Source organism: Lissotriton vulgaris, chromosome 11 (assembly GCF_964263255.1).
Source record: "Lissotriton vulgaris chromosome 11, aLisVul1.2, whole genome shotgun sequence".
Classification (NCBI taxonomy): Eukaryota; Metazoa; Chordata; class Amphibia; order Caudata; family Salamandridae; genus Lissotriton; species Lissotriton vulgaris.
This window is the reverse complement of record NC_141699.1, coordinates 426,284,998-426,296,616: the sequence shown is the minus strand read 5'-3', so window position 1 is coordinate 426,296,616 and position 11,619 is coordinate 426,284,998.

Sequence of the window (11,619 nt, the reverse complement as noted above, 5' to 3'; positions counted from 1 at the left end):
TTTTAATTCTGCCACTTGTCTATTCTCTTTTAAGCCAGGCCCTAATACTCCATTCGTGCTGGCCCCTCTCCTGTCGGACCTGTATAAGAGCTAACTGACCTCCCTCCCAACATCAAAGCCTGCCTGCTTAACTGTAGATCGCTACCCTGTCATTCAGGAGATATTTGGCTATCCCTTGTAACTCATGCATGGGACTTAATGTTTCTTTGGGCTCTCCTTTTATGCAATGTTTTTAATAATCTAACTAATGCAATCATCCCGAGCACTTGGTCAACCAGTATAATCGTGCCCATTTTTAAAAAAGGGGACCGATCGAACCCCAGCTGCTACCGTCCCATTTCTCTGCTCGATAACAGCCTGAAGATTTTGGGAAGGGTAGTTTTTTTTTTTAAATAAAACAGTTTTTATTACGAAAGGTATAGCATACACAGCTTGTCATTGCCTACAACCCTGGGGCCGTCAGCGTCAGTAATCATGGAAAAACAGAATAGTACACAGCCTATGTGCCGACATCCCGGAGGCTCGGCGGCGATTCCAGATCAAGGCGTAATGCTAAGACCAAAGCTAATATCGTACGGCAGTGAAGTCGACTGTTTGATGTTTTTCTCTTTTTTATAAAACCAACAACAATCACCTAACTGGAACATGCAAAATAATAAGAGCAGAGTCAAATCATAGTCACAGTTGATACGTCAAATAGGAAGAAACAGCACTAAATTAAAGCAGCATTAAATTAACGCAGGAGTCTTCCCACAGGTCCAGCCCATGTCATAGCTAATTCAGCAGTTGGAGAGTCACATAGTTCACCCCTGTATAAGTCCAGTGCCCCCACTTCCTGTCCCACACCTTAGGGCAACCCCGAATTTTGTATACCGTCTTTTCTGCAATCATGTACCTATCCATTTCAGCCACCCATCCCACCACTAGGGGTTTGTACCGGGAGCCCCATTTCATCGCGATGGAACGTTTAGCTAACAGAAATCCCAGAGCTGCCCATTGTAGTTCCTGCACATTGAGGTCGTTGGCACCCCAGATATCAAGGACACATGGCCTCGGCAGTGGTTGCAGTGGCTTGCCCAAAGAATCGCTCATTATCTTGAGGATGCGGCCCCAAAACTCCTGCACCCTCGGACAGTCCCACAGTATGTGAAAGAAGGTGCCCGGTAAGTTGCAGCCTCGCAGGCACAGGGAGTCAGGGCGTCGTCCGATTTTTGCCAGGGTAAGAGCGGACATGTAGGCCCTATGTAACACCTTTAACTGAATCAGGCGGAACCTATGGCAGATAGCAGATTGTCTAGGGGACATGAGGGCCGAGCGCCATTCTTCCTCATTGAAGGGGCCCAGGTCCGCTTCCCATTTGGCCCGCAGCAACGGGAAAGAGTTGGGGAGGTTATTACACAGTTTGCGGTAGGTATAGGAGATAGCCTTCTCAGGTAGCGGTTCCGATAACAATCTGTTCTCAAGGGGGGAAATAGGAGGAATTGAGGAGAGGTCAGGGATGGCCGTCCGCATGGCATGTGAAATTTGCAGATACCGAAAGAATTCTGTGGAAGCTAGAGAGTACTTAGTTTGAAGAGCACTAAAAGACAAGATGGCACCCTTGTGAACCAGATCTCCCAACTCAGAAATCCCTATCATGTCCCATTTGTCAAATCTCTGGGAGAAGCAGAGGGATCCCAGGCGTTGCGACGACCACAAGGGGGTGGCTTTAGAAAGCGTATCAGCCCATCCCAAACTCTTATTGGCTCTGTGCCACAGTGTGACCGTATGAGCCATGGGGCCGACGTATCTGCGTTTAGCGGGCTTGCTATATAGGGCCCCCAGATAGCCCTCTCGACCAGTTTGGATCCTATCAAGGAGGAAGGCCGGGTTGAGGGGTGAGCCATGGGCCCAGTGGTTAACAGCCACCAACTGTGACGCCCAGTAGTAGAGGTGGAGGTTGGGCAGGACAATGCCGCCATCATACCAGCCTTGAAAAAGCTTAGACAGGGCAATCCGAGCGGCACCGCCGTCCCACAGCAAAAGACAAAGCTCACCTTCAACCATGCGAAAGTAGGAGTCAGGGATCAAGAAGGGGCAGTTTTGCAGGGCATATAGAAAGCGCGGGAGAGCTAACATTTTAAACAGAGCCGCCCTGCCCGGGAGTGACAGTGGGAGGGATCGCCAATGTGCAACGTCGCTGAGAAGTCTGCGCAGGGGGCCTAATAAGTTGCGATCATGAAATACCTTTGAATCCGGCGTAATGTAAATGCCGAGATATTGGAAGCCGTCCGTGGCCACTGCAATGGTGAACCCTCAGGGCAATCGGGGAGGGGGGCCATGCAGCATATATAGTGTGGATTTAGTCCAATTAATCGAGTAGCCCGAATATTTGCCAAAATTGGTGAGGACATGAAACAAGCTATTAATGGAAGATCGGGGAGAGGAGACATAAATCAAGATATCGTCGGCATAGAGATTTTGTCCGTAACGTCGTCATTCCACTGGAGACCTCTGATGGAGACGTCCGTGCGGACCCAGTGTGCGGGGGGCTCGAGGGTGAGAGCGAAGAGCAATGAGGATAGAGGGCAACCTTGCCTGGTGCCCCTGTGGAGACTAAACTGCCGCGAAGTGTGGTCGTTGACCCTGACCTGGGCAAAGAGGCCTGTGTACAAAAGCCGCACCCAACTAATAAATTGGGGCCCAAAGCCAAAGCGGGCCAGGACCTCGAAGAGGTAGGGCCATTCGATGGAGTCAAATGCCATCGTGGCGTCAAGGGATAAGATGGCCGCACCCTGTTGGATAATGGGTTGACGACTCATGACATTGTTGACTCTGCGCAGGTTCAATGCGGTATTACGACCCGGAAGGAAACCGGACTGGTCATCATGGATGAGGGAGGGAAGCACGACAAGTAGCCGAGTAGCCAACAGCTTGGCCAGAACCTTCGCCTCCATGCTAATCAAGGAGATCGGCCGATAAGAGCCGCAGCTATCGGGTGGTTTATTAGGCTTGAGGATTACAACAATGGAGGCTAGTCGCTGAGCTAACGGGAGGACGCCATCGTCTTGGCTCCGTAGAAACATATTTTGCAAGTGAGGGATAGTTTCCCTGGCCATGCCCTTAAGGAATTCGACCGGGACTCCATTTGGGCCCATAGCTTTGCCGGAGTTGACGTCGAAAAGCGCTGAAGTAAGTTCTTCCACTGTAATATCAGCATCCATGGTCGCCCTATCTACATCAGAAATGGTCGTAAGACGCATCTCCGCCAGGAGTTGTCTAGACTCCTCAGGCGTATAGGAAGGACCCGCGGTATAAACACTTTCCAAGTGGTCGGCAAAAGCCTCCGCAATATCTTGAGGGTCATTAACCGTGACTCCATCCGGTCTAATGATGGAGGATACCCACCTGGAGCCTTGATGCCGGCGCTCTAGCCAAGCAAGCATTTTTCCTGCAGTATCTCCGAATTTGTAAACCCGGTGGCGCGAGTAGAGCAGGCGGGCCCGGGCCCTCTCCTGGGCAAGTGATCGGTATGCCAGTTGTTGAGTACGGTGACGGCTCGCGGTGTTGTCGGTGGGAGGGGTGTTGTGCGTCCTTTCGAGGTGGACGAGGTCAGATTCTGCCTGCAGGATCTGGTCATTATGTTTACGCAAATAGCCCGTTTTTAATGTCATCGCCTCGCCCTTCACGACCGCCAAGTAAGCCTCCCAAAGGGTCACTGCGGAGTCAACTGAGCCGATATTTTCAGCGAAATAATATTCGGTACGCTCGAGGAGAGCATCTTTAATATCAGGTATCTGCAGCAACCAGGAGCTAATAACTATTGGGCCCCGAATATAGGGGCGATAGTAGGTCAGGTCTACAGTAAGGGGTGAGTGATCGGAGATGCCTCGCGGAAGACCCTGCGGTCGGACAAAGAAGCCGAGATCAGCAGCGGGGCAGAATAAATAATCAATGCGGGACATACTTTTGTGTGCATTCGAATAGTGCGTAAAATATGACGTAGTCGGGTAACAGTGGCGCCAGATGTCTACCAGCCCCACGGCTTGAGTAAAGTCGGAGAGGTCGGAGCGTGACCAATGAGAGCTACGCTTAGGGCTGCGGTCTAGGTCGTCGCACATCGTGCTATTAAAATCACCGCCAATCAGTAACGTACCGGCAGGGAGGCTCAGCAGGCGAGTACCCAGCTCCCTTAGGGAATCCAGCACGAGCGTAGGTGGAATATAAACAGAGACCAGATTTAGCGGGCGGCCCTCCCAAGTAGCCTCTACTATCGCAATGTGGCCCAGGGGTCAGTCCATGTCTTGGAATGAGTAAGTGCCAGGCTTTTCTTGATGAGGATCCCAGTACCGCGGGACCCAGACGTGAAGCCCGCGTGAACTAGTAGTGTATAACCCCCCCGTTGGAGAGCCTCGCAAGTGTTACCTACTAGATGTGTTTCCTGCAGCAGGACGATGTCGGGGGAGTGGCGACGAAGGTATTGGAGGACCACACTCCTTTTGATCTTGTGCCCCAGTCCATTAACGTTCCAGGACAGGAGCGTGAGGGTTCGAGAGTGGGGGTGCATCATAGATGTGGACTAAGGGGGTCATCGGAAAGGAGAAGTGGAAGAAGGGCTGGCGGAAGCACCAGGGCGATAAGTCGGAGTAATAGTGTGGAAGGAGAAGCTCACAAGGCACTAGGGGAACAGGCAAAGTTCGGGGCGAACCGCTAGACTGCTTGAGACCTATAGTGGGTTGAGAGCAGTGGTCAATGTGACAGAAGAGAACTCTGCCAAAAAATAACACCAAGAAAAACAATGACAATGCAACAACATCATACGAATCCCAGATCCCCCCTTCCCCATCCATCCCCCATCCCTGCTTCCCTGCCCGCTGACTTGAAACTATCCACACCCCAACTAGGCAGAGTGCCTGTCGCCCTCCCAACCATGGTAGGGGTACTCGGTGAGCCGGTAACACCCCCCGCCTGACTCTAGTAGTGGAGTGACCATCAAATACCGGAGCAAACTAAACGTCAAACAGTTCCCAATGCCAAATTCCCATATCAATTCCCATATCAAACAGAGTACCTGGTAAGTAGTCAATGCGACCTCGACCAGGGCCGAAGAATTACACCATCAGGGATCAGGAGCCAACAAAGTGCGGAGATCTGCCACGCAAAGTGGTGCCAGCTAATAAGTCCCTGTGAGAGGAGCAGGTCCGGTGAGCAACGGAAATCAGTCCCTAACATCGTTGACACCAGTAAAGAGTTCCTGGCTACCTGGCATCTGATCATCGCGTGCTAGATCGTCTTGAGCCTCGTGGGCGTCGCGGCATTTCGGAGATCTTCCAGCACGGTGCCATCCCTCCAACCAGTCCCACACCTCCTCCGGCGACAAAAAGAACCACGCTTTGTCCTCGTGTTCCACTCGCAATTTTGCGGGGAAAAGCATTCATTTGTTTGTCTCGTAGAGCTTTCTTGACTTCCAGGAAGCTGCGGCGCCTAGCCTGGACCTTCATGGTGAAGTCCGGGAAGAGTGTAATGCGGGCGTTATCCACGAGGAGAGACGGTCTCGCCCGGGCTGATTGGAGGATGGCGTCACAGTCACGAAAATTGAAGACCCTCGCAATAATTGGTCGTGGGGGTGCCCCCGGCTTGGGTCTGCCTCCCGGGACCCTGTGTGCCCGCTCGATGGAGAAAAAGCTTGGAGCTTCTTCGGGCGGAGGTGGGTCGTAATCAAATTTTCCTCAAAGAGTTCCGCAGCAGGCTCCTCCATTCGTTCTAGCACGCCCAAAATTCGAATATTATTGCGTCGCGCCCTCCCTTCATAATCGTCCAGGAGCTCGCTCATCTGCTGCTGTTGCTTCTGGAGTTACTCCACTTGCCGCTGGAGGGTAGAGGTGTCATCAATCAGGGCCGCAGTTTTAACTTCCACGTCTTTGACCTTGGAGTCCATTTTCCGCAGGTCAGCCCTCAGCAGTGTCACCTCTATATTAACTGAGTCGATCCGTGTCTCCAGGGAGGATCTGACGCCAGCTATCGCCTGCATAACATCCTCTAGGGTGGGGGCCTTCGCTCCCGGCGAGGGGGATGAAAGATTCAGGGTTTCAGGGGAGGCCGCAGTTTTGTCACCACTTTTTGTGCCCCATGAGTTCTTATTGAGCTGCCTCTGGTTGGAGGGTCTGGTCCCCTTACCGGACGCCATGAGGAACAGAAGCGTCAAAGAGGCGGCGTATACGGTGTAGAGGAAGGCAGGGTGCAGCAGGAGGAAAGGTCGATGGCGGGAGAGAAAGCGACACCCACTCGGCTCTACAGTCCAAGCTCAGTGGGCAGAGCAACACTCAGAGAGCGGCGAGCAATAGAACTCCTAGCAGGTGGCGGCCAGAATTCGGGCTCAGGAGTGGCACGGAGGCTCAAGAGGGCAATGGGGAGTCCAGTTAATCGTCAAGAATCGCCACAGGGCGATGACGGCCCTAAGCCAACACATCCAGAGGTGACCCAATAGACAGAAGAGCGGATCCAGTCCAGGAATCGCAGTGGGAGCTCCCCGGGGGACCCAGGAGGGCCAAGCTGTGAGCAGGGCTTTAAGTGAAGGTCAGCCAGCCAAGTAGCCTCTCATACCAGAGCCAGCGAGGGATTGAACGTGGGTCTTGTTTGATTTGTCAGCGTAGCTGATACACTCAGCGCCACCCTGTAGGTCAGCAGCACTCCAAATGCTTATTTGAGCTCAGGGCCACAGTACTCAGGCCTACACTACAGCCAGGAGCAGCGGCAGCAGACCGGCGGTCAGAAGCGGGGGTCTGGTGGTTGCTGGCGAGGAAAGGCGGCGCGTTGTACTCCTGGCTGCAAAAGCAGTCCCAGAAGCTGGCGGCGGTAAGATCACGGCGGGGGTGGGAGGCAATCCGGGAGGCGGCAGGCGGTGGTGCAGAGGCCCAATAGCTGGGGTTGTGCAAGGGAGATCAAGGGCAGCACAGGTCCACAGCGGCAGCTAGCAGGTGGGGTAAACGCCGGCCGGGTATCGCAGTGAGTAGTCGGGCACAGTGGGGGGCCGGGAATGCCTCAGGCCACAGGCGGAGCCTCGCAGTCAACGCACCTCCGCAATTGAAGGGGGTCACTGGTCCGCGGCGTCCAGGTCTAGCCCGCACAGGAAAGAGGCCACCGCAGGAGAAAGCCGTGAAGGGCCGAGGGTCCAAGGACGGCTCCGGGGATGCGTGCAGTCCCGTAGCGGTCGCGGAGGCATCAAAGGCAGGTATGGCTCAGCGGGCCGGGTCTCTGGCGGAAAGGCACCAAGCGCCCGCAGCTACAGGCCCAAAAGCCGGGGTGTTGCGTAGGCGGTCTCCAACGTTGGAGGAGTCGCGCCCCGCTCACCTCGGGCAGTGCGGATATGGCAAGGAGGCGGCCACAGAGTCTCCGGGAATCGGAAAATGCATCTGCAGGGCTCCGGAGGTATGTAGCAGGGTCCGATCCACAGTGCCGTCACTGGATAAGGCCAAACCAGTGGGCACAGCTAATCACGGAGTCAAAGCTCCGATACGGGCACCATCTTGCCAGCAGCCGGACCTCCGTTCAGCAGGAGCGTTTCGCCCGTGGCGCCGCAGGAATCAAGGCAGGTACCTCGTCGGGGCAGGCACTGGGGTCAGCTGTGCGGCCCCCCTGAAGTTTGGGGGATCCCTGGTCAGGAATCGGAGAAATTCGGCGGATAAGCAGAAGGGGTCGGGAGCCACGTTAGAGAGCGGCCATTCCCACCGGCTGCTAGCCACGCCCCCCCGGGAAGGGTAGTTTTTAACAGAATCAGGCTTTGGGCGGAAGACAATCTAATTTTAACTGTTGTCAGCTGGGCTTCAGAAGCAATGTTGGAACTGTTGAACAGTGCTTAATATACGGTTTCAAAAAATGCTCCTTTTTATTCAGGTTTTATGGATTTATCGTCAGCATTTGATTTTGTCAACAGATCACGTTTGTGGGAAATTCTTTTAAATTATGGGTTGGATGTGGCACTGGTTTGTTTTCTGGCTTATTTGCACAGGGACTTGAAGGCACGGGTGAGGATAAGTGATGAAGCGAAGTTTCTGGGGACATCGCCATTGGCCGTGGGGTCAGACAAGGTTGTGTTCTGGCCCCCCTGCTTTTTATTCTTTATATTAACGAACTACACAACTCCCTGTCAAGAACGTCTAAGGATGAACCCAAGATTAACGGTAAATTACTGCCCCTGCTTTTATACGCAGATGATGCGGTCCTTATGGGTCGCACGCCAAATGCACTCCGCACTTTAGTCAAGGGATTTGTGTCTTTTATGGCAGACCTGGATCTATGTACACATTTTAAAAAGTCTTTTATCATGAGTTGTGGTCCTAAAAAACACTATATTAAATCTATTTCAGTGGGTAATGAATTGTTGACTTGCACCAGCACTTTTCCCTATTTGGGTTTAGTTTTTTCAGAATCTGGCTCTTGGAAAGCCGATACGGCCCTTGGTAGAAGTAAAGTAACTAAAGCAATACATTCTATAACCAGTCTTCTGCAACCAAGACATTCTGAGGTGGTGGTACCGTTGACTCAGATATATAAATCGCAATGTGTACAGACGGCCACCTATGGGGCCGAAGTCTGGGGGCACGCAAACTGTAGTGGGATTCAAACCGAAGAGAACAGGTTCTGTAGGAAAATCCTTGGTGGGTTTATATCATCTTCTAGTTATATTGCCCACAAGGAATTGAACATACAATACGTGGAGGATTTCATTAGGTCACGCCCAGCTATATTGTGGGTGAAATTATGGCAAAACCCAGCGGCAATTTTGACCAGAGATATAATCACTGACTGCCTTAAGTGTGACAGAGGTAGCGGCATACCCTGGCTAGCTGCAGTAAAAAACAATTTAGCCAGTGTAGATATGGAGCACATTTTTAATCATCCATTGGAAGCGGAAGGAATAAATATAAAATCAGTTAGGGGGGCACTTTACGATCTATATCGTAAAGAAAGACAAGATACTAAGCACCAAAAACCGACTGTGGCTAGATACTTGCCCCTCCTGGATACACCTAGTACCCAACATACCATGCCACAATTATACCTTAAAAAGAATATGGGGAGATGGAAAAGGAACAACATGAACACCAAGCAAACTTAGAGGTCTAAATCAGAAACCTAATCTGAAGAACTTTCAAAATACCTTCGTGTCTACAAAGCACATCGAGATAAAGAAGTCGCTGACAAGTATGAACAACAGACCAGATCACCAAAAAAGGGGGGCCACCTGTAACTGTCAGTCAAAACCCATTTAGGATTCCCATCAATAGCTTGTATGGATCAATGTTTTCATTTGGTAATCCTGCCAGGGTATTCTGCCTCTTGACCATTGAGACATACGGCATACCCCCATCGTTGGCAAGGGGTAATGACTTACAGTCACTAGAATAGACCGAATGATGATGATCTGATGGGAAAGTGCAGTGCAAACACAGGAAAGTGAAAGTGATGGTTTAAAAAAGGATAGGGAGCTTCAACAAAGATTTCTTTAATGGGCGTAAGCCCCTTCCTTGTTAAAAACAAGAACAGTGCAACAACATAAGCGCAGTTTAAACAAATAGCTGCGAGAGGACCAACATGTTTCAGCCTATACTGGGAAGGGACCCAAGGCTTTCGTCAGGGTCTCTGTTCTCAAAAAATGCTACTGTCAAATAGTGAAAAACGTGTGAAAAAAGTAAAATAAAAAACACACAGGTGAATATACAACAGTAAAGGATATATTTCTCCTATTCCTGTTTCTATTCCTCCTTGGCACCTGGTGTGATCTATAAACAACAAAAAACAAATGTAACCCCCTATTAGGTTCAGAGGTCTGTTAACAATGGTAATTTGTTCATAAATATTCAAGATTATTCAGTTACTCACCCAGTGTGCCCGGGGAAAGGACCTCACCTCTTCCTGGACCTGGCTCAGGTTAATGTGAGACCCCGCTCTGTAAGTACAAGACAGACCCTACACTTAGTACAGATAGAGCGAGTCACCTCTACCCTGCTCTTATCTATTCATAGTGCTGGGGGTGCACCAAAGTGTCTTATGCACAGAGCCTGACTTCTTGGTATAAACCTATCACCCAGGGAAGTCCTCGCATCCTGTCAAACTCTCTAGCTAGACTTATACCATGCGCGTCATATTTATAGAGTTAAGAATGTTTGCCAAAGCAACAAAGAAGTATTCTATCCCCTATTCGAGAGAATCAAGCAAGAAAGGGGGGGACAACCAGTTGCAGAGACAGCCCAGCCATGGTTGGCTTATTTGTGGCTCTTATCGTTAACCAAATCATGATAAAAACCAAAACCAAAACAGAACACCCCAGATGGAATCTGGAGCCTACCTGTCCGTCGTTGTCCCAAACAGTAGCTGAGTCAGGGGGAGGCATTGGACTGTTCAAAAGAGCCTCTATTTCATTAGTTCGAGTGAGCCCTCAAAATCCAATCACCTCGCTGCATCTTCAGACTCTCACTGAATTCCAGAACAGTATACATGTATCATCCCTCATGGGCCTCCATCAGGTCAAGAGGATAACGACGGACAGGTAGGCTCCAGATTCCATCTGGGGTGTTCTGTTTTGGTTTTGGTTTTTATCATGATTTGGTTAACGATAAGAGCCACAAATAAGCCAACCATGGCTGGGCTGTCTCTGCAACTGGTTGTCCCCCCCTTTCTTGCTTGATTCTCTCGAATAGGGGATAGAATACTTCTTTGTTGCTTTGGCAAACATTCTTAACTCTATAAATATGACGCGCATGGTATAAGTCTAGCTAGAGAGTTTGACAGGATGCGAGGACTTCCCTGGGTGATAGGTTTATACCAAGAAGTCAGGCTCTGTGCATAAGACACTTTGGTGCACCCCCAGCACTATGAATAGATAAGAGCAGGGTAGAGGTGACTCGCTCTATCTGTACTAAGTGTAGGGTCTGTCTTGTACTTACAGAGCGGGGTCTCACATTAACCTGAGCCAGGTCCAGGAAGAGGTGAGGTCCTTTCCCCGGGCACACTGGGTGAGTAACTGAATAATCTTGAATATTTATGAACAAATTACCATTGTTAACAGACCTCTGAACCTAATAGGGGGTTACATTTGTTTTTTGTTGTTTATAGATCACACCAGGTGCCAAGGAGGAATAGAAACAGGAATAGGAGAAATATATCCTTTACTGTTGTATAGTCACCTGTGTGTTTTTTATTTTACTTTTTTCACACGTTTTTCACTATTTGGCAGTAGCATTTTTTGAGAACAGAGACCCTGACGAAAGCCTTGGGTCCCTTCCCAGTATAGGCTGAAACATGTTGGTCCTCTCGCAGCTATTTGTTTAAACTGCGCTTATGTTGTTGCACTGTTCTTGTTTTTAACAAGGAAGGGGCTTACGCCCATTAAAGAAATCTTTGTTGAAGCTCCCTATCCTTTTTTAAACCATCACTTTCACTTTCCTGTGTTTGCACTGCACTTTCCCATCAGATCATCATCATTTGGTCTATTCTAGTGACTGTAAGTCATTACCCCTTGCCAACGATGGGGGTATGCCGTATGTCTCAATGGTCAAGAGGCAGAATACCCTGGCAGGATTACCAAATGAAAACATTGATCCATACAAGCTATTGATGGGAATCCTAAATGGGTTTTGA